Here is a 23,049-nt window from a genome sequence, read left to right as displayed (position 1 = left end):
TTCGGATAAAAACCGTTTTAATTTCTTTTATAACTTCTTATAGGTTTGTTGAGTCACCTGACCACTGTGGATACTTCTAGAACTTAAATATCAGCTGACAGGTAAGTGACCAATTAAATTAACTGTATTTTAAATAACTGCGAACTGCCTTATCGATTTGTCCCTATTCCCTTAGTTTGTCGGGCGCTATTGTGTTCCCCCTTCTTTCATTCCTGGAAATGCCGGGATTGTTAACTGTCACATTTGCTTGTGACTTTAAGCACTTCACCCCGGAAGATTTGGCTGCTCAATGACCAGGCTATTTTGTGCGATATGGCAATGCGTTGTTTTAACTGACAATTGCGCGACGCTGTACCCAAACAAAATAGATTTTTTCCCCCACACAAATAGAGCTTTCTTTTTCCGTGATAAATAGTAACTTTTAAAAACGGATCCAGGGCTTTTCCATCTTGCTTGTGGGCAGTGTGAAGACCAGGAAGTCAAGCTGTATACAGGTAAGGGTACAGATTTAGAAAAAATTTAAAACGCTACAGGCATTTATTAAGGCAGAAGAAACGCTACAGGCATTTATTAAGGCAGAAGAAATGATGGATAGAAAGTTCTGTTTGAGGGTGATCCTCCGCTTTAATACAGGGGTGTCAAACTCAATTTCATTGTGGGTTGCATCAGCATTATGATTGCCCTCAAAAGGGCCAGTTGTATCTGTAAGATTAGATGTCCTTCACATCCCCCTTCCCTTACATTAGATGTCAAGAGCCACCCCTCCATCAGAAGTTGAGTCCCCCACTCTCCCTTACATCACAGTGCACCCCCCTTATGCTGCTGCTGGGAAGATGCTGGATGCATTGCTTGAAAGCATAAAGTAAGGGTCTGGAGTAGGGGGCGATCAAGGAGTCAACTGTGTTCCCTGGGTGTGTTCTAACTGTGGGGGCGCTAGATCCTGGACCTGGATGAAGAGGAGATCATCTCATCGCTGGACCCCGGAGAGGAGAGCATCCATCGCAGGATACCAACAGCGTTGGAGCGGAGACAGAGAGTGGATTACCACTGCTGGAATTTTTTATTTTTAATAAAGGACTTATTTTAACGGTGTGTGTTTTTTTACAATTTGTTACGCTTTCTTTGTGAAATGGTAGGGGTACAATGTAACCCATTACCAATTCACATGGGGGGGGGCAGGATCTGGGGGTCCCCTTTGTTAAAGGGGTCTTCCAGATTGCGATAAGCCCCCCAGCCCACAGACCCCCACAATCACCGGGCAAGGGTTGTGGGGATGAGGCCCTTGTCCCCATCGACATGCAAGAGGGTTAATGTATTCTCTGCATTAAAGTGATACTATAGGCTCTATTTATTATTTTGGATTTTTTTTTAAAATAACAAACATGTCATACTTGCCTAAATTGCGCAGCTTGTTTTGCAGACCACCAGGGGTCTGTGGGGTGTCTGGGCCTGTGTTTTTCTGTGGGGGTGTGTTTTGCCTCAGAAAGGCCCCATTAGGCCTCTTCATACACGTTGCGCCGTTTCACCGCCATTTTTCTGTAGTCTGCTGTTTACATTGGGAATTCCCATTGGTGGCCATTTTGTTGTGGTCGCGCTATGGCGCAGCTTACTATTGCAGTCGGCCATTTTACTATGGCCGTGCCCTGTTCTCTCTGAGGCGCCCGGCCATTTTGGATGTGGTTTTGGCCTCTAGTGCTGGCTTCTACAGCTTGCAGCACAGATCTCACTGTGTTTTACCTCACAGCTTTTTCCTCACACACACACGCTGTGTACTGAGGGCAGGCAGCGGCGCTGAACAGTCTCTTCCTGGGTTGGCGAGTCCCCTGGGTAACCCCCGGTCAGTGCAGCAAGGAGTGTTGGCTTTATTCAGATCTTGAATAGGTCCCTGAGAGCTGTCTGGTTATGGAGTCAGTAACTGGTGGTTCTTCCCCAAACATGCCAGAGGTGACAGCTGGTGCTCCTGCACCTGCGGTTCCCATGGACACTTTGTCGGCAGTCCTGGAAAAATTTTGGGTGGAAGCGGCATGCGGGCGTAAGGGGGGTAAAAAGCACCCCCTCCCCTCGTCATCCCCTGGGGAATGGCTCTGACTCAGACCAGGACCTTGCTGCGGCTCAGGTCCCCGGTTCTATGTTGCCTGAAGATGTGAACCAGGACCTTGCTTGTGAGGAAGACGCCTTACTTGGGTCAGTACAGGACAGGGCACTTGTCAGTGCGCTTATCAATGCTGTAAGGGACTCCCTTAAGCTGGATAGTGCAGCTGAGGCATCCTCTGAGGGCTCTGTCTTTTTTGGGTCCCACAAATCAGACCTCTCTGTGAAGGTTTTTCCTTGTGTCCTTCTTTGACAAGTCCATTGATAAGGAATGGGAAAAGCCGCAGAAGTCCTTTGCAGTTCCTCAGCGCCTGGCGGTTTGGTACCCTTTTGAGGAGAGCCTCTTGAAAAAATGGGCTTCTCCTCCGGTAGTGGACCCCCCAGTTGCCCAGGTTAAATAAGGTAACCACTCTCCCTATGGAAGGGACCCCTGCCTTCAAGGACCATACTGATAGGAGGTCCGAGGCACTCACTGACCCGCTCCATGTTTACCATGTTGGGGTCTGCATTGTGGCCGCAACCCTGGTGTCTCAGACACTCACTGAATGGACAAAGGTTTTGCACCAGACTGTGGAGGAGCACCAACTCCCTCCCAAATGTATTAGACTGACTGACCAGTTGGTTCAGGGCCTTGTATATGTCTGTGGTGCTACACTGGATGCAGCCCCCTTGATATCCAGAGCTTCTGTCTCGGCGGTGGTTTTACGCCGCCCGATTTGGCTGAAATGCTGTTTGGCTGACCAAGCATCCAAAAAAGCCCTGGCAGAAAGGTGGGAGGCTTTTTGGTACCTCGCTTGATGACATTATCAAGGATGTCACTGGGGGTAAGAGCACTCTCCTCCCAGTCCTTCAAGGGGAAGGAGCCGCGCTGTAAGCCGGGTCCTTAGTTTCCCACTCAGGGGTGGGATTTTCGTCAGTCAGGGCCCGCGGGTAAACCCTTCCAGGCCGACAAAGGCTCTGCTGGTGGACAGTAACGTCCCTGGGTGCGTAAGCCGAACAAGCCGGCACCAAAACCCGCGAATGCATGAAGTCTTGCCTCCGCCTGACTCATGGGTGGGGGGACGGCTTTGCAGGCTCACAGCTCAGTGGACCTCCCTGCTCTCCGACCAGTGGATCTGCCAGGTGGTCTCTTTGGGGTACAAGATACTTTCTTTCCTATCCACCGAACAGATTCCAGGACTTGCTAAGTTGCGGGGTAATTTTACGCGTTCCGCAGGACGAGAGGTTTCATGGATTTTATTCAAATCTGTTTGTGGTCCCGAAAAAGGGCGGGACCCTAAATGCCTTCGTGAGAGTAAGGAAGTTCTGCATGGAATCCATTCGCTCGGTGGTGGATGCGCTCCATCCGGGGGACTTTCTGGCATCCTTGGAAATCAAGGACGCATATTTGCATGTCACAAATTGCGCAAGTCACCAGAGGTTTTTGCCCTTTGCGATAGGGGAAGACCACTATCAGTTTGTGGCCCTTCCTTTTGGTCTAGCGTCAGGACCAAGAGTTTTCACCAAGGTGCTCTCACCGATCTTAGCATTGCTGAAACAGCGAGGCATGTCCATCGTGGGCTACTTAGATCAGTGTTTTCCAACTCCAGTCCTCAAGGCACACCAACATGTCATGTTTTCGGTCTTTCCATTATTTTGCACAGGTGATTTGATCAGTTTCACTGCCTTAGTAATTACCACAGCCGTTTCATCTGAGGGAAATTCTGAAAACATGACCTGTTGGTGTGCCTTGAGGACTGGAGTTGGGAAACACTGACTTAGATGACCTTCTTTTGAGAGCAGCTTCTGGCTCAGAATTAGAGGAGGATGTGTCTATAGCCAGCCAGACCCTCCAAGAATTTGGGTGGGTGTTAAACATTCAGAAGTCGGTTCTGGTTCCGACTCAGTGTTTGGAGTTCCTAGGGTTGATTCTGGACTCCTCTGAGAAATTGCGGACTCTTCAGTCTGCAGTGAAGGTGTTGGCATCCCGCAAATGGTCGTCTCCGTTTTTGAATGCGAGTCCTGGGTCTGATGGTAGCCTCCTTGGAGGCGATACCATATGCCCAGTTCCACACTCGTGTTCTGCAGAAGGAGATACTTTGCAAGCGGAACAAATCTCCTTTGTCTCTGGATCGTCAGATTCAGTTAGGTCACCTAGTCAATCTCTCTGAATTGGTGGCTGAGATCCCCGGCTCTTCGGATCAGGGAAGTAGTTTCTTCCCTTCTAGTGGACAGTGATTACGACGGACGTCAGCCTCGCGGTTTGGAGGGGCGTCTGGGGGGGTCCAGTCGGCCCAGGGTCGCTGGACTCTAGCGGACTCTCGTCTTCCGATCAATATCCTAAAACTCCAGGCGATCAGGCTATGCCTCTCCTTGTGGTCGACGAGGTTGCAAGGTCGCCCGATCAGGATTGGTGGTGGCTTTTGTCAACCATCAGGGGGGGAACACGGAGCTCGGCTGCAGCGTCCAAGGTCGCTCACATCCTAAGGTGGGCGGAAAGAAGCGTGCCGGCTCTGTTGGCCGTCTACATTCCGGGCGTAGAAAACTGGCAGGCAGACCACCTGAGTTGCCAGATGCTGGACCAGGGGGAATGGTCATTGCATCCGGAGGTGTTTCAAATCCTTTGCAGGAGGTGGGGCACACCGGATGGTTTGTGGCCAGGTCCAGAGATCCCTGGGCAGACTCGTTGGTAGCCCCGTGGGGTCAGTATTGGCTAATTTATGCCTTTCCCCCATTGAAGTTGCTTCCTCGGCTGCTCCGCAGAGTGGAGGCAGAGGGGTTCCCTGGTGATTCTAATCGCTCCAGATTGGCCTCTGCATCCTTGGTACGCTGATCTTGTGCGGATGTACCCTGGTGGCTGCCAATGCGGGAGGTCCTTCTGTCTCAAGATCCCATACTTCATCCTGCTTTACAGTTGCTGGCTTTAACGGCATGACTATTGAAAGCCAGGTATTGAGGGACAGGGGTCTTTCCGACTTGGTCATCTCAACCATGCTGAGGGCACGGAAGTCTTCTTCCAGGAAGATCTACCATCGCACCTGGAAAGCCTACATCTTTGTGTGAAGAGATGGGGTGGCGTCCACAGACATATTCGGTTTCCATGGTCCTGCTGTTTTTACAGCATGGAGTGGATCAGAAACTTGCCTTAAGCACCATTAAGGAACAGATTTCAGCCTTGGCTGTGTTCTTTCAGCGGCCTTTGGTGGCTGATTTTCTGGTGGGTACCTTTTGTGCAGGGGGTTCGTCATATACTTCTCCCTCTTAAACCACCTCTTTACCCATGGGATTTGAATCTGGTGCTCTCGTTGGTTCTTCAGAAACCTCCCTTTGAAAACATCAGCGAGATTCCTCTCGACAATATCTCAGAAGGTGGCCTTTTTGGTGGCCATTACTTCTATCAGACGTGTTTCTGAGTTGGCGGCCTTGTCCTGCAAGTAGCCTTACTTGGTCCTCCATAAGGAGAAGGCGGTGTTGCGCCCGCAACCTTCCTTTCTTCTGAAGGTGGCTTTGGCCTTTCACCTGAACAAGGACATTGTTCTTCCATCCTTATGTCCTCGACCATCGCATCCTAAGGAGGTTGCGCTTCATACTTTAGACGTGGTACACGCTTTGCAGGTGTACCTGTCTGCTACTGCTCCGTTTCGGAGATCTGACTCACTTTTTGTGTCGGTGTCTGGTCCACAAAAGGGCATGGAGGTCTCGGCCATCATTTCTCTGTGGATCAGGCAGACTGTCATACAGGCCTATGCTCTTTCCTGTCACGGCACATTCGACCAGGGCAATTGGTGCTTCCTAGGCTTTCCAACATCAAGCGTCTCTCTCTCTCTCTCTCTCTCTCAGGTGTGCAAGACGGCGACTTGGTCGTCCGTTCACACTTTTTCCAAATTTTACAAGGTTGATGTGAGTGCATCTTCTAATCCTTCATTCGCCCGCAAGGTTTTGCAGGCGGCTGTTTAAAGTTGCACATCCTCCGTTGAGGAGCTCTGCCTGTTTGGGATGACTTTTTTTTTTTTTTTACTGATACTGTTCCCACCCTTTGTTTTTTTGACACTGCTTGGGGACGTCCCACTTGTCAAGACTTGAGAAGGCTGTGTCGTCCATGGACGATAAGAGAAAATAGGATTTTTTGTACTCGCCGTAAAATCCTTTTTTCTGTCGTCCATGGATGGACACAGTACCCACCCCTCATTTTTTAGGTTTGTACTGCTTGTTACGAACTGAGGCTGCATGCTGCAGGGAGGAGGGTTATGTCCATAGGGACCGCCCCCTGGGCGGGGCTGTTCAACTCTGTTAAAGTAACATGTATTTTTAATTTAACATGTTTCTGCCTAGCTCTCTCCTGTGAACAGGAACATAACCCACTTGTCAAGACTTGAGAAGGCTGTGTCCGTCCTATTTTTTTATTTTTTATTTTTTTACCGGAAATATGTAGAATACGTATCGGCCTAAACTGAGGAAAAAATGTTTTTATATATTTTCGTGGGGATTTTTTTTGTAGCAAAAAGTAAAAAATATTGCAATTTTTTTCAAAAATTGTCGCAAAAAATAAACGCATAGGTGATCAAATACCACCAAAAGAAAGCTCTATTTGTGGGAAAAAAAGAACATCAATTTTGTTTGGGAACCACGTCGCAATTGTCAGTTAAAGCGACGCAGTGCCGAATCATAAAAAGTGGCCTGGTCTTTGACCAGTGTAATGGTCTGGGGCTTAAGTGGTTAATAACCCTTTAATGTCTAAACCGCTGGCAACAAAAGTGTGTACACCCCTAAGTGAAAATTTCCAAATTGGGCCCAAAGTGTCAATATTTTGTGTGGCCACCATTATCCAGCACTGCCTTAACCCTCTTGAGCATGGAGTTCATCAGAGCTTCACAGGTTGCCACTGGAGTCCCTTTCCACTCCTCCATGATGACATCACAAAGCTGGTGGATTTTGGAGACCTTGCGCTCCTCTTCCTTCTGTTTGATGATGCCCCACAGTATCTCAATAGGGTTTAGGTCTGGAGACATGCCTGACCAGTCTTATCACCTTTACCCTCAGCTTCTTTAGCAAGGCAGTGGTCCTCTTGTGGGTGTGTTTGGGGTCATTAAGTTGGAATACTGCTCAGTCTCCGAAAGGAGGGGATCATGCTCTGCTTCAGTATGTCACAGTACATGTTGTCATTCATGGCTCCATCAATGAACTGTAGCTCCCCAGTATTCATGCAGCCCCCAGATCATGACACTCTCACCCAAATGCTTCACTGTAGGCAAGACACTTGTCTTTGTACTCCTCTCTTAGTTGCTGCCACACACGATTGACACTATCTGAACAAAATACGTTTATCTTGGTCTCATTAGACAACAGGACATGGTTCCATTAATCCATGTTCTTAGTCTGCTTGTCTTCAGCAAACCTGCGGGCTTCCCAAAGACAACCTCTGGATTTGATGCTGAGCACGTGCACGCAACTTCTTTGGTCGACCATGGCAAGGCCTGTTCTGAGTGGAACCTGTTGTGTTAAACCGCTGTGTCCTTGGCCACCGTGCTGCAGCTCAGTTTCGGAGTCTCTGCAATCTTCTTATAGGCTAGGCCATCTTTATATAAATATAGAGGGTGCTCAACTATAAGATGATATCTCACAAATACCCCCTATAATTGTAATACATTTTTATATATATATATATATATATATATATATATTTGAAATCATCAACGATAAAAAAAAACACAAACAAATATATAACAATAGTGCATCAACACAAGTGCAGTGCTTAATATTGTCTCTTTTAAATAGTCCCAATTTGTGCGTTACAGTGAATCTGATATCAAAATCTTCTTATCAACTGTATTCTTGCTTAAGGTGATATCTTTCCGCCACCAAACATTAATATCTTCTGTCACCCAAAAGTGCTCAAACATATGAATGCGCTTACCAGAAATATCTGACTTCTTTATTGAAAAAGAGAGTCAGATATGGCTTTAGCAGGATTGTGCCTGCATACATGCTGGATTGACAGGAATGCTCTCAAATACCTCACTCTCGGCGTCCCAGGTTAGATATATAAAAAAAAAGCCCATAGCATAATTCTGTTTTTTATTTAAAAGTATATGAAAAAGGTGCCAAGTGGCCTCTTACATTAAAAAGTGCCTCCCGGCACTGGGGCTGCAGATATATCACTGCTACTGGCGGTTTCACTTTACTCCCACCTCCGTGGTTTGGCGTGCGTTCCGCCGGGTACTGCCAGCTCCTACAGCGTCGGAGAGGACCTCAGGCTATCACGTGACCAGGTACCGCTGCCGGCGTACGTTTTGTTGGTTTACGTCTTCAGGGGGCGTTCCTGGTCACAAAGGATCACAGGATTTGTAGTCTGTTCAGAAATCTCATTGGAGCCCAAATGGGGAAGAGTACGCCAATTAGATTGCAGCCACAGTGCCGATCGGCTTCGTAGTTATACAAGCAACAAAATAATTAGATACAGAAATTTAAAAAATATTTAGGTAGATTCAGAAAGAGTTAGGCTGACTTATCAGTAGATAAGCCGACCTAACTCAGAATCTACGCCGACTTATGTTTAAGTGTATTCTCAAACAGAGATACGTTTAAACATATCTAAGATACGACGGCTTGCGCCGTCCGATCTTAGGTTGCAATTTTGAGGCTGGCCGCTAGGTTGCGCTTCCATTGCGGTCGGCGTAGAATATGTAAATTAGTAGATACGCCGATTCACGAACGTACGCCCGGCCGCCGCAGTACATTTACGCCGTTTCCGTAAGGCATTATCAGGCCTAAAGTTATTCCATCTAATAGATGGAATAGTAATGTTAAAGTATGGCCGCTGTTCCCGCTTCGAGATTCAACATTTTTACGTCGTTTGCGTAAGTCGTCCGCGAATTGCGATTTACGTCGTTTACGTCCACGTCGAAATCAATAGGCCCGTGCGGCGTACTTAGCCGCAATGCACACTGGGAAATGTAGGCGCCCGGCGCATGCGCAGTTTAAAAAAAACGTCAAAAACGTAAGGTCAAGCACCATTAACATAAAACATGCCCCCTTAGGCACATTTGAATTGGGCGCCATTACGCCCGCCCGCTTTAGGCTACGCCGCTGTAACTTAGCAGGCAAGTACTTGAAATGATTCTCCTGTCACATTAGATTTAAATTGTGTGACTTTTTTGGGATCGCCAGATTGTCTGGTGGTTCTACATGCTTTGCACCTAGTGCAATGATGGAACCCGGATCCATCCAAAAAAGTCACAAGTTTCTTAGGCGGATCTGGCACATTGCGGGCTATTCTATTTCTTAGGCCTGGGGCCCTCCTGTAGATAAATTTGGGGGTGCTGGAGATAGAGGTTTGTAAATCTGTGTTTCATAAGAATGGGCCAATGTTTTTTGAAAATTGCTACAATTTGCCTGTATTTCCTATGAAACCCAGAGATGAACGCTACTTCTCCTTTGAATTCTTTTTTTGGTTTTGCAACCATAGAGATTGTCTATTCATTACGGACACCTGCGAGCACACTTTCTCAAGTGTATCCGCCGAATATCCCATCTCCAGAAACTTGTTTGTAAGGTGACTTTCTTGTGTCACAAAATCTTCATCCGTGGCACAGTTACGTTTTAATCGCATATATTGTCCCTTTGGTACTGCCCCTATCCATTGGGGATGGTGGCAACTATGTGTGGTCACAAACCCATTTCTGTCTGTTGTTTTGAAATACGTGAGAGTTTCAAACCTCATCCCATTTTTTTCTAATGGTCAGGTCCAGATAGTAGACGGAAATGGTGCTAGCCTCCGCCAGGAATTTTACCCATAGTTGTTGTTATTCATTTTTGCCAGATACATTTGAAGATTAACCTCTGTCCCTTCCCAAAACAGAATCACATCATCGATGTAGCGTTTGTAGAACATGAGTGATTCATGTTTTTTTTTTTAAATGGTCTCCTGTTCCCACTTATTTAAAACTATATTAGCTACATTGGGGGCTTACCGTGCCCCCATAGCTACACCTCCTATTTGATTGTAGTACTGGTTGTTCACCCAAAAATAATTGTTCCCCATGGCCATTGCAAGACCTTTAATTAAATAGCTAATCTGTTTTTTTTTTTACTTTGGACTCTTTCATTAAGGCCCACCGAAGTGCCTCTAATGCAGTGATTCTATATCCACTGTTGCCATAATTGTATTTTCTGTGGCCTTAAGGTTTTGTATTGCTACAATCAAATCCTTACTGTCTTTGAGATAAGATGGGCTTTGGGACACTAATGGCTTAAAAAAAGCCATCTAAGTATTTATTTATTTTTCCCCCCACATCAGACTCAAGCAGGACAGCGAGACATGCTCACGGTAACTCCGCCCTTCACGTCTCCTCTGTGGTCTCGCATCACGTGTGGTTTCAATCTATTTACCTCCTTTTTTTATTTTTTTATTTTATATTATTGTTTTATTTTTTATGTCCTTTTCTTTCAGCTATATACCGAGAAAAATCACTTTTGAATGCACATTATTAATTATGACCCTCGTTACAGAGAATCCCGCCCCTGAATTTCTACTCTTGTTTCGTCTTTTGTTCCCCCCAACCCCCCCACCTCCCTTTGGTTCTGTCGGTCGCAATTTAGGTTTAATTTCTCTGTTTATACCTAGGTCTCACCTGTCTATTTCTATCATTGCCTGTGTGAATTTTTCTGACGTTTTGAAAGCTTTCCATTTCTCCCAGACTGTTCTACTTCTACTTCTACTTCTAGTCTCACCTCCCATTTCTCCTTGTCCCAGGTATTCCATTTCTGATATATAATCAACTCGGTGTATCCATTCTTTTATGGATGGCCTCTGTGGGTGTAGCCAGTTTTTTGGGATTAAACCCGTTGCTGCATTCAGCAACACCGGAACCAAAGTCGATCCGTACTGTTTTTTTGACTTATCGGTTCCGTGGAACAAACAGGTCAATGGATTTCGTAGGGTCTTTTCACCTGTAATTTCTTCTATATATTCTAGGACTTCTTTCCAGTACTCTTGTATTCTCGGGCAGTCCCACCAAACATGCATTGTGGTTCCTACTTGAATGCATTCTCTCCAACACAGCGCAGAGTTATTTGGGTGAATTTTATTCATTCTCTCCGGGGTCAGATGCCAGCGAACCATACATTTATAATTTGTCTCAATTGTGGTGATATCAGTAGCATAGTTGAACACTGCACCTATCATTTGTGAGTCCTCTAGGTTTTTCCTAATGTCTTGTCCCCACTTTTCTACGCATGTCAGTGTTCCCTGCATCTCTAAGTCTGTTAATATCCCATATAGTACCGCAATTCCATGTTTTAATGGTTTTCCGATGGAGCATAATTTTTCTATTGAGTTTAATGTTTTATCATCTCTTATCGGCTGTGGTAAGGTGCTCACAAAATGTTTTAATTGAAAGTGTTCCCAATCACTAAAATGTTGAACCCCTTCCTGTGTTTCTTGACCTTATTTTCCCTTGTGTAACCACTTCCCCTAATCTTTTAGTACCCAAATACTTTCCCATTCGTGTCTTGTTGCCTGGTGGGAAAAAAATTGTGCCTGCTAATGGGATTAATGGGGAGTTATATTCCGACGTTTCCCGCCTATATAGTGTGTCCCATATTTTAAATACATTCTTGGTTATATTGTGTGTGTCCGTGCCCATTTTTTAGGTGGAATCCATACATTCTTATTTATTTGTGTCAAACTTTTTGTGTCTTCCATCTGTGCCCACTTCTTTTTAGTGTATATGTTTGTCCATTCAGCTAACCTTGCTAAAATTATGGCCTGGTAATATCTTTATATGTCTGGGAGCGCCAACCCCCCAGTTTTTTTTTTTTTTTACTACTTAGAATAGTATAGTTTACTCTGGCCTTTTTACCCTGCCAAATATATTTCAAGATTCGTTTTTATTATCTTGAAAAAGCTTTGTGGGATTCTTATAGGGAGCATTTGGAACTTGTAAATTATTTTCGGTAAAATCATCATTTTAAATGCATTGATCCTACCTACCCAGGAGATCGGTCTCTTTGCTAGATTTTTCAAATCCTGTTTAATTTCATTGACTAATGGGATATAATTGGCCATGTATAGTTTTTCTACTCTGGGTGAAATCTTTATTCCTAAGTATGTTCATGTTTTTTTTTCCCACATAAATGAAAATTCTTGCTGTAAGTCTTTTTTTCTTCTTTTGCATCTATTCCCAAGTTCAGGATTACCGTTTTTAGAGGATTGATTTTAAAATTAGAAAGTTCCCCATATTTTTTTATTTCTCATTACATTGGGAAGAGAGAGTCCTGGCTTGATCACATATAGGAGTATGTCGTCTGCGTACGCCGCAACCTTGTGCTCCTCCTCTCCCACTCACCCCCCCCTATACCCAGATTGCTCCGTATCCTGGCCAGTAATGGTTCCAACGATAATACATACAGGAGGGGCGAGAGCGGGCAGCCCTGCAGTAGAGTTCTTAGACTATTATCCCTCCCTTCTCTCCCTATTACGAATCCCGTCTGATCTGCGTTTATTAAGTCCGGCATTAATGCCTTTTTCTTTATCGTACATCACGGGACACAGAGCGGCATAGTCATTACTATACGGGTTATATGGAGGTGTTGGTCACAAATTAGCTTTGCCTCCACCTCCTTGGGACCAAGGCAGGCTAACCGGATCTGTCCAAGGTGCCTCAGAGCCGAAGTGGACAGTACCCGGGCCCCAAGTCGTGGGGTTTTGCCTATAATGTCTCTCCTTGGAGGACTGGACCCTGGGCCCAGGACTTTGACTTTTTTTAAAGGTTAAAAGTACCTGCTGCCAGGGTGCTGTATAGGTCCAGGGCAGTAGGTGTTCCTTCCAAAGGACCCCATTACCTGAAGGTCTAGTACGCTACCCACGGAGAAGGGGGAGGATTGGACCACTTGCTATGCAATTGTCCTGCGACTGGAGCAGGTAAGGGGGGCCTGCGGGACTTGGTTCGACGGCAGGCACCCCCGGGGGGGATACTGAGGGTGCTAGCCTGGGTATGCTCTGCATTGGCTAAAACTACCACTATGTCTGTTTTAAAGACAGAATGGTCTTAATTTTTCCCCAGTAACCGGTCCCCCTGATTGTGCTGTGTTTTTGTGCTGCTGCAACTCTGCATGGTGGGAAAGGTACTAGAAGGGCAGCCTAACCCATGACATAAGGTCTGTAAGGCCTAGTTTGTCTACCTAGCCAGGGTCTTTTTTCCACTGCATGACAGGTGTCCCTCCATCCCAGGAGGAATGGAGCCTCCAGCGTTTGGCCGCGCTTCCCCCTAGCATGTGTGATTGCGCACGAGGTTATGAGTGCGCGCGCGTGGCACAAAGTTATGCGCGCGCGTGGTTGTGCGCATGCGCGAAAGCGGCGGGGACCGTCAACGGCGTCAGGAGGAAGGGGCGTTTCCCTCCTCACTGTTATCTTCAGCTCAGATGCGCACTGTAGAGCTGGAGGAAGGACACAGAGCGGTGGTGCTCCTAGGGTGACACCCGGAGGCGTAAGGGATTACTGCGGGTCCGGAGCTAGCTCTTCATAGACCATTATACTACAAAGCCTAGTCTCTTGCGGCAGCAAAATCCTTGAACAGTTTTTTTGCAAAAAAAACGTTTTTTTTTTAACTGTCTTCCCGGTAGCTTAGGGGCATTAGGTACTGCCTATTTACCCTAACTCTATTATTTTTTTCTCCCTTGCTACAACAGTGGGTTGTTGTTTTGCGGGGTACCTCGGTATTGTATCATGGCTCCCAACGGCTCAGGAACTAAAGGTGCAAAAAATGCAAAAAAACAGAAGGGTTCCCCCTCTGATTCTGAGGATCTTAGTCAGGCTACGCCAGTTCTATCCTCACCTAATAAACCAGAGGAGGTCGCCTTGGATGAGCCATTGGGTATGTTTGGTGCTTTGGCTGGCCCTAACCATCCCGACCCTGTGTTTGTCACAGAGGATATGCTAGCTTCCTCTCTGAGTGGGCTAGAACAAAGATTGACAAATTTAATTGCAAATTCTTTTCCAGGCAAAAAACGGGCTAGATCCCCATCGCCTAAACTCATATCCTCGGATGCTGAGATTCTCTCCCCTGAGGAATACGAATCTCAGGAGGATCAAGTGGAACAGAACCTGGAGGGTTCAGATATTGAGGAGTCCACCATAGAAGAGCCATTTTCAGCCTCCCAGGCGGAGAGTCTATGGATCCAGTCTTTAACAGACATGGTCCGTTCGGAATTTAAACTGCCTTTACTAGGGCCTCAAGTCCCTGCGGTGTCTTCTTTGGGTTCCTTAAAGGCGCCACTAAGTAATGCGCTGTTCCCGGTTCATCCTCTTTTAGAGGATCTGATCTTTCAGGATTGGGTACGGCCTGACAGGATATTCATACCTACTAAGAGGTTTTCTGTCCTCTACCCTATGGAAGAAAAATTTTCTAAGTGGGCGCTCCCAGCTGTGGACGCAGCCATCTCCTGCGTGAATAAATCCTTGACTTGCCCGGTAGAGAACATACAAATGTTCAAAGACCCGGTCGATAAACGCTTAGAAACTCTTTTGAAAGCTTCCTTTGCTACGGCAGGAGCGGTGGGGCAGCCAGCAGTAGCTGCTATTGGCGTATGTCAAGCATTAAAAGATCAGACAAAGCAGATGTTAACCACTTGGGATCCGCCTGCCGTCAATTGACGGCTACAGTGCGGATCCCAATTTCCAAACTGCCGTCAATTGACGGCCGCCCCTTAGGGCGGTCCCCGCGCGCGCTCCAGAGCGCGCTGCGGGGAAAATCTGTGTTGGCCGTGTCCCTCGGACACAGCCAATTACAGATCGCCGCGAACGGCCAATCAGAGTGGCCGTTCGCGAGGCGATCTGTGCGGCCAATGAGAGAGGATCTCATATGTAAACATATGAGATCATCTCTCATTGCCGTTTTACACAGAGACAGCGGTGCTGTCTCTGGAGAGGAGACGGATCTGTGTCTCTTGTACATAGAGACACAGATCGGTCACCCCCCAGTCACCCCCCCTCCCCACAGTTAGAACACTAAGCAGGGATACATTTAACCCCTTCCTCACCCCCTAGTGTTAACCCCTTCAATGCCAGTCACATTTATACTGTAATTCGTGCATATTTATAGCACTGATCGCAGTATAAATGTGAATGGTGCCAAAAATGTGTCCGATGTGTCCGCCATAACGTCGCAGTCCCATTAAAAATCGCAGATCGCCGCCATTTCTATTAAAAAAAAATAATTAAAAAAAAATAATTCTGTCCCCTATTTTGTAAGCGCTATAACTTTTGCGCAAACCAGTCGCTTATTGCGATTTTTTTTTTTTTTACCAAAAATATGTAGAAGAATACGTATCGGCCTAAACTGAGAAAAAAAAAATGTTTTTTTTTTTTTAAATTGGGATATTTATTATAGCAAGAAGTAAAAAATATTGTATTTTTTTCAAAATTGTCTCACTTTTTTGTTTATAGCGCAAAAAATAAAAACCGCACAGGCGATCAAATACCACCAAAAGAAAGCTCTACTTGTGGGGAAAAAAGGACGTCAATTTTGTTTGGGAGCCACGTCGCACGACCGCGCAATTGTTAGTTATAGCGATGCAGTGCCGAAAGCTGAAATTTCACCTGGGCAGGAGGGGGGTATATGTGCCCAGTAAGCAAGTGGTTAAAGGACATTCCAGCTCAGCAGGCACAAGAATTAGCCAACCTCCCCAGAGCCTTGTGTTTCGCGGTGGATGCTATAAAAGATTCCATCCAGCAGGCTTCCCGTTTGTCACTATTCTTGGTACACATGCAAAGGCTCTTGTGGTTGATGAATTGGTCGGCCGAGACTCCATGTAAGAAACTCCTAGCGGGCTTCCCCTTTCACGGAGGAAGGCTTTTTGGAGAGGATCTGGATAAATACATACAAACGATATCAAGTGGCAAGAGTACTCTTTTGCCGGTCTCCTAGCGGGCTTCCCCTTTCACGGAGGAAGGCTTTTTGGAGAGGATCTGGATAAATACATACAAACGATATCAAGTGGCAAGAGTACTCTTTTGCCGGTCAAGAAGAGAGCTCGAGGCCCTACGTTTAAACGACAGCTGTCTCCAGCGCCGGGGCCTTCAGCCTCCAGGCAGTATCGACGGCCTCCTGAGCGATCAAACTTTGGTAATAAGTCGCAAGGACAGGCCTCAGGTGGCAAGAGACCATGGTCTCGCAAGCCAGCAACACCAGCCCCCAAATCAGCTTTATAAAGGGGCGCCCCCACTCGGGTAGGGGGAAGGCTTTGATTCTTTGCAGAAGTTTGGGAAGCCAATATCACCGACAAGTGGGTCCGTTCCTTGGTAGCCACAGGCTACAAAATAGAATTTCTGCAGTTTCCCCTTCCTCATTTTCAGGAATCAAGAGTTCCAAAAGATCCGGTAAAGAAAGCGTCTCTGCTGGCAGCTTTAGATCACCTTCTAAGCCAAGGGGTAATCATAGAGGTGCCAGCCCAGGACCAGGGGCTAGGTTTTTACTCCAACCTATTTATCGTACCAAAGCCCAATGGCGATGTAAGACCGATCCTGGATCTAAAGGGTCTAAATTCTTACCTAAGGGTTCGCTCCTTTCGGATGGAATCCATACGGTCGGCAGCCGCTGCCTTGCAGCAGGACGATTATCTAGCCTCTATAGACATAAAGGATGCATACCTACATGTACCAATTTTTCAGGGGCATCAAAGATTCTTGCGTTTGCAATCGCAGGACGCCACTATCAATTTGTAGCTCTCCCCTTCGGGCTAGCAACAGCCCCCCGGGTGTTCACGAAGGTCCTGGTTCCCATCTTAGCCAACCTAAGGACCCAAGGAATTTCGATCCTAGCTTACTTGGACGACCTCCTTATTATTAAGCACTCTGCTTCCGGCCTAAATCGAGCAGTAGCCCTTACAGTTCAGTACCTCGAGGTATTCGGCTGGGTTCTAAACCGAGAGAAGTCGGTCTTACAGCCCACAAAGCGGTTGGAATACCTCGGCATGCTACTAGACACGGAACAGCAGAGAGTGTTCCTACCTTTGGCAAAGATCAAAGGTATCAGAGAGTTAATCCAGCTGGTTCGAGGCAAGAAAGAACCAACCATTCGCTTATGTATGCGATTACTGGGCAAGCTGATAGCCACTTTCGAGGCAGTACCGTATGCTCAAGTTCACACTCGAGTCCTACAGGCAGCCATTCTGTCGGCTTGGAACAAAAAGCCACAAGCCCTGGATCTTCCTTTGACCCTCTCGTCAAAGGTCCGCCAAAGTCTCTGCTGGTGGCTAAACCCTCAGAATCTTCTGAAGGGGAAATCCTTCAGTCCCGTCATCTGGAAGATAGTGACCACAGATGCCAGCCTAAAGGGCTGGGGAGCGGTCCTGGACGGGCACACTCAGCAGGGGATTTGGGCAGAATCAGAGAGACTACTGCCCATCAATGTCTTGGAGATCAGAGCTGCACGGTTAGCCTTGAAGGCATGGACACCGAAGCTGCAAGGGTCTCCGGTGAGAGTGCAGTCCGACAATGCCACAGCAGTGGCATACATAAGCCACCAAGGGGGCACGAGGAGTCGAGCCGCCCAAAGGGAGGTGAACTTAACTTTTCTGTGGGCAGAGGCGCATGTACCATGCATCTCGCCAATTTTTATTCCCGGAGTGGACAACTTACAGGCGGACTTCTTAAGTCGTCAGCAGCTGGTTCCAGGGGAATGGTCTCTCCATCCCCAGGTCTTTCAAGAAATCTGCCAGAAGTGGGGATTTCCGGATGTAGACATCATGGCATCAAGGTTCAACAGGAAACTGAACAGGTTCATGTCCCGGACAAGGGATCAGTTGGCCTGTGGAACCGATGCACTGGTTTGCCCTTGGCAGCAGTTCAGTCTACTATATGCCTTTCCCCCATTAAAATTGCTTCCCCGCCTGCTGCGCAGGATCAGGGTAGAAAGCCGACCAGTTATTCTGGTAGCCCCGTCATGGCCCCGGAGGTCATGGTACTCACTGATCGTAAAGATGGCAGTGGGAAAGCCTTGGACCCTTCCACTTCGTTCAGACCTACTCTCGCAAGGCCCGATCCTCCACCCTGCCTTACGGCATCTAAATTTGACGGCTTGGCGGCTGAATCCCTGATTCTCAGGGGTAGAGGCCTGTCTAGCCAAGTAATTTCTACTCTGATTAAAGCCAGTCTCCAGAGTAATTTACTACAGGGTTTGGAAGGCCTATGTAGTCTGGTGTGAGTCCCAAAAATGGCACCCCCGCAAATACACCATTGACAGAGTGTTACGTTTTCTACAGCTAGGAGTGGACAAAAACTTGGCCTTAAGCACTATCAAGGGACAGATTTCGGCCTTGTCAGTGTGGTTTCAGAGACCTTTGGCCACTCGCTCTCTAGTTAAGACTTTTTTGCAGGGGGTCTTGCGCATAAATCCCCCTATCAAGTCACCTCTTTGTCCATGGGACTTAAATCTTGTTTTGTCAGCTCTACAAAAGCAACCCTTTGAAACTCTGGCTGAAGTTCCATTGGTATTACTAACTAGAAAGTTAGTATTTTTGGTTGCTATGGCCTCTGCTAGAAGAGTATCAGAGCTGGCAGCCTTGTCTTGTAAAGAACCATACCTCATTTTGCATAAAGATAGGGTGGTTCTCCGTCCGCATCCGTCCTTTCTGCCAAAGGTTGTGTCCAGTTTTCACTTAAACCAGGATTTGATCCTACCATCCTTCTTTCCAAGACCCACTTCTAGAAAGGAGGGCTTGCTTCATACATTGGATGTTGTTAGGGCCATGAAGGCCTACCTTAAGGCTACAGAAAAGATTCGAAAGATGGACATTTTGTTCATCCTGCCGGAGGGACCCAAGAAGGGTCAGGCGGCAGCAAAAGCTACCATCGCTAAATGGATTAAGCAGTTAATCAGTCAGGCCTACGGCTTGAAGGGGTTGCCCCCTCCTTTATCAATAAGGGCCTATTCTACTAGGGCCATGAGCGCTTCCTGGGCAGCACACCACCAGATCTCTATGGCTCAGGTTTGCAAGGCGGCAAACTGGTCATCGGTCCACGCGTTCACAAAGTTTTACCAATTGGACGTTAGAAGAAGTGCCGATGCAGCCTTCGGGCAGGCGGTGCTGCAAGCTGGTCTCCAGAGAATTCCCATTTGCCGATCAAGGTCCTGGAACTTCGGGCGATCAGGCTGTGCCTCTCCACATGGTCTCAGAGGCTACGAGGGCGTCCAGTCGGACAACGCCACGGCGGTGGCATATGTCAACCATCAAGGAGGAACAAGTAGCTTGGCTGCAGTGTCAGTTGTTCACATCCTAAGGTGGGCAGAAAGGAGCATACCGGCACTGTCAGCCATATACATTCCGGGTGTGGAAAACTGGCAGGCGGACTACCTATGTTGCCAGATGCTGGACCAAGGAGAATGGTCTCTGCACCCGGAGGTGTTTCAGCTCCTTTGCCCAAGATGGGGCACGCCAGACCTAGATCTCCTGGCGTCTTGACTTAATCGGAAGGTATTGAGGTTTGTGGCCAGGTCAGGAGACCCATGGCCGGACACGACAGATGCGTTGGTGGCGCCGTGGAGTCAGTACCGGCTAATCTATGCCTCCCTCCTCCTAAAGCTCCTGCCTCTTCTGCTTCGCAGAGTGGAGGCAGACGGGATTCCTATGATCCTAATTGCTCCGGATTAGCCTCGGTGTCCTTGGTACGACGATCTAGTGCGGCTAGTAGCAGACGTCCCTTGGCGTCTACCGCTGATAGAGGACCTGCTGTCACAAGGTCCCATACTGCATCCTGTTTTACAGTCGCTGGCTTAACGGCATGGCTTTTGAAAGCCAGGTACTAAGAGACCGGGGCCTGTCGGATTCTGTGATTCCTAACATAAGGAAGGCTAGGAAGTTATCCTCTAGGAGGATTTATTATCGCACTTGGAGAGCTTACTTAGCCCTTTGCGAGGAAATGAAGTGGAATCCACTGACTTATTTGGTTAAGGGACAAATATCTGCTCTGGCGGTTTTCTTTCAGCGACCCCTGGCGACTCACTCTTTAGTGAGAACATTTCTACAGGGGGTTCGGCAGGTGGCCCCTCCGGTCCGTCCTCCACTACCTCCATGGGGATTTAAATAGCAGACAAGGTGTCTACCGCTATGAGAGGATCAGCTGTCGCAAGGTCCCGTAGGTCATCCTGCTTTACAGTCAATGGCTTAACGCCATGACCTCTAGGTGCCTCAGAACCACTGTTGAGAATATTAGGGAAGTTCCATTGTTGACACTTCTCAGAAAGTGATCCTTTTAGTGGCTGTTATGTCAGCTAAGATGGGTTCTGAGCTGGCAGCCTTGTCATGAAAGGCTCCCTATCTGATCTTCCACAAGGATAAGATGGTGCTGCGTTCGCAGCCTTAGAGCCTAAGGTCATTTTGACCTTCCATCTCAAGGAAGACATTGTACTGCCATACTTGTGTTCTCATCCGTCGAATCCTAAGAAGATGACGTGGCATTCCTCGGACGCTGTCCGAGCTCCGAGAATATACTTGTCTGTTCCTGCTCCGTTTCGGTGGCTGGTCCCAAGAAGGGCCCAGTGGTCTCATCGGAAACCGTTTCGAGGTGGACCCGACAGATCCTGATCAGGCTTACGAAATAAAGGGTCGGGCGCCTCCCTATTATGATGCATTCGACCAGGGCAATGGTGCCTCTTGGGGTTTCTGACATCAAGTGTCTGTTTCCCAGGTGTGAACCTGGTCGCCCGGTCACACTTTCACTAAACTTTACAAGTTGATGTGAGTGCTTCTTCGGCCGCAAGGTTTTGCAGGCGGCTGTTTAGAGTTACAACTCCTCAGTTGAGGAGCTCTGTTTTGGGGTGAAGTTTAATTTTTTTGCTGTTCCCACCCCTCATTTTGACACTGCTTTGGGACGTCCCACTAAGTCAAGATTAAGGCTGTGTCCGTCCATGAACGAAAGAGAAAATAGGATTTTATGCTCACCGTAAAATCTCTTTCTCTGAGTTCATGGACGGACACAGCACCCTCCCCTCCTTTTTATGTTTGTACTACTTTTTGACGAACTGATCTGCGAGATGCAGAGAGAGGGGTTATACCCAGAGGGCCCGCCCCCTGGGAGGGTCTATAGGGTGTGTATGATAAGTTAAAGTGGAGGTTCACCCTATAAAAAATTTCTAACACTATATCCAGCCCAGTTCTGCAAATAAAATGACACTGACCTTTTTTTTTTTTTCCTGTAGATATCGTTAAGCCATAGAATTCACCGCGGCTTCCGGGTAGGGAATCCTGCGGGAGTGGGCGTTCCTAGTGACATGGCAATTGATTGACATGCTAAACGACGGCGCACACATCGCGTCACGACTTCCCGAAGGAAGGTCGGCTCAGCTCTATTTGGCACTTGCGCACCGGCGCCGAATAGAGCAGAGCTGACCCGAGCTTCTTTCGGGAAGTCGTGACGCGCTGTGTGCGCCGTCGTTTAGCATGTCAATCAATTGCCATGTCACTAGGAACGCCCACTACCCGGAAGCCGCGGTGAATTCTATGGCTAAACGATATCTACAGGAAAAAAAAAAAAAAAGGTCAGTGTCATTTTATTTGCAGAACTGGGCTGGATATAGTGTTAGAAATGTTTTATAGGGTGAACCTCCACTTTAACCTTTTATGTAAGTTTCTGCCTAGTCAACTCCAAAAGGAAGGCCAATACCCACTAAGTCAAGATTAAGGCTGTGTCCGTCCATGAACTCAGAGAAAGATTTTACGGTGAGCATAAAATCCTATTTTTTTGGCGCTGAATATTTCTACACACATCTTTATATAAAGTAACAATTCTTTTTTTCATATCAGTGACCAGTATGAGAGAGTGAGAGCGATGACACCAAATTTAACACACCTGCTCCCCATTCACACCTGAGACTTTGTAACTCTAACGAGTCACATGACATCAGGGAGGGAAAATGGCTAATTGTACTCACTTCTGTTTCTAGCGGTTTATACATTAATGGCTGTGTTGAGTTATTTTGAGGTGACAGCAAATTTACACTGTTGGGCCCCTTTCACACGATCGGATCGTTCAGGTCCGCCTGTCAGTTTTGACGGTGGACCTGAACGGCCGCTTCGTGCAGTCCTATGGAGCGTTGGATGTCAGCGGTGACATGTCCACTGACATCTGACCCGATCCGCCAAAATCGTACGGATGGGGATACGTCCCCATCCGTCCAATGGCGGATCTGATCGATTGAATCTGGTGAAAACGGACACGCTGTTCATTTTCATCAGATCTCCCCATAGGAGACAGGCACTGCACAAGCTCCTCCCCGCTCAGTGAGCAGAGAGGGACTTGCCATCCGCCGGCTCAGCTGGGAGATCTCCTGCTGAGCAGGTGGACTCACTACTTAACATTGTAGCAAAGTGTCGTTTCTCCAGTGTTGTCACATGAAAAGATATATAATAAAATATTTACCAAAATGTTGTGAGATACTGTAGATGTGCCCAGGTCAAATTTCATGAATGGGGTTTACATCCTCTTTAATTTTAAAGGCTTTCTCCTTGTTGACTTTTGTCTGTTGAACAGACTTGCTGGCAGGATCAGCAGGTCAAAATAAAAGAAAGCATGCCTAAAGGGAAAAAAAACACTGCAGCCATCACCTCTAAGAATTGGCAAGCTCCAACATACTTTCTTTTTTGTTTTTTCCTACTGCTTCAAAGGTGGTGTCTGCATTAGGTTTTGCTTTTGTTTTGTTTTTTAGAAGCCCACCTAACCCCGCCCCCAACATACTTATTTTTTGTCTTTGTATATCTGGTGATCAGGCCAGGAGAACACTTCCTGTCTTGGTGTCTCTCTGGATGGAGGATCAACAGTGACATCTTTTGAACTGCAGCATTGTCAGTCTGGGGAGGGGGTAGTGTGCGATGCATTAGCCCATGACTTTTTTTCTTTTGGGATAAAGGTTTTACATAAATGAATAAAAGCTGACCATTTAAGCACCCCTGTCAATGTTTGTCTCATCTCTGACACTTTTGCTG

At 47.2% G+C, this 23,049-nt stretch overlaps 1 protein-coding gene across 1 annotated transcript in view; it reads left to right on the top strand.

Moving 5' to 3' along the window:
• TDRD15 (tudor domain containing 15) overlaps window positions 1-23,049 on the top strand; it is a 67,771-nt gene that overhangs the window by 5,781 nt on the left and 38,941 nt on the right. The window contains exon 2 of the mRNA XM_040348527.1: window positions 44-101. The gene's annotated coding sequence lies outside the window, so the exon portion shown is untranslated. The remainder of the gene's footprint in view (window positions 1-43; window positions 102-23,049) is intronic.

This window comes from Rana temporaria, chromosome 4 (genome assembly GCF_905171775.1).
Source record: "Rana temporaria chromosome 4, aRanTem1.1, whole genome shotgun sequence".
Taxonomy (NCBI): domain Eukaryota; kingdom Metazoa; phylum Chordata; class Amphibia; order Anura; family Ranidae; genus Rana; species Rana temporaria.
This window is presented reverse-complemented; position numbering and strand designations above follow the sequence as displayed.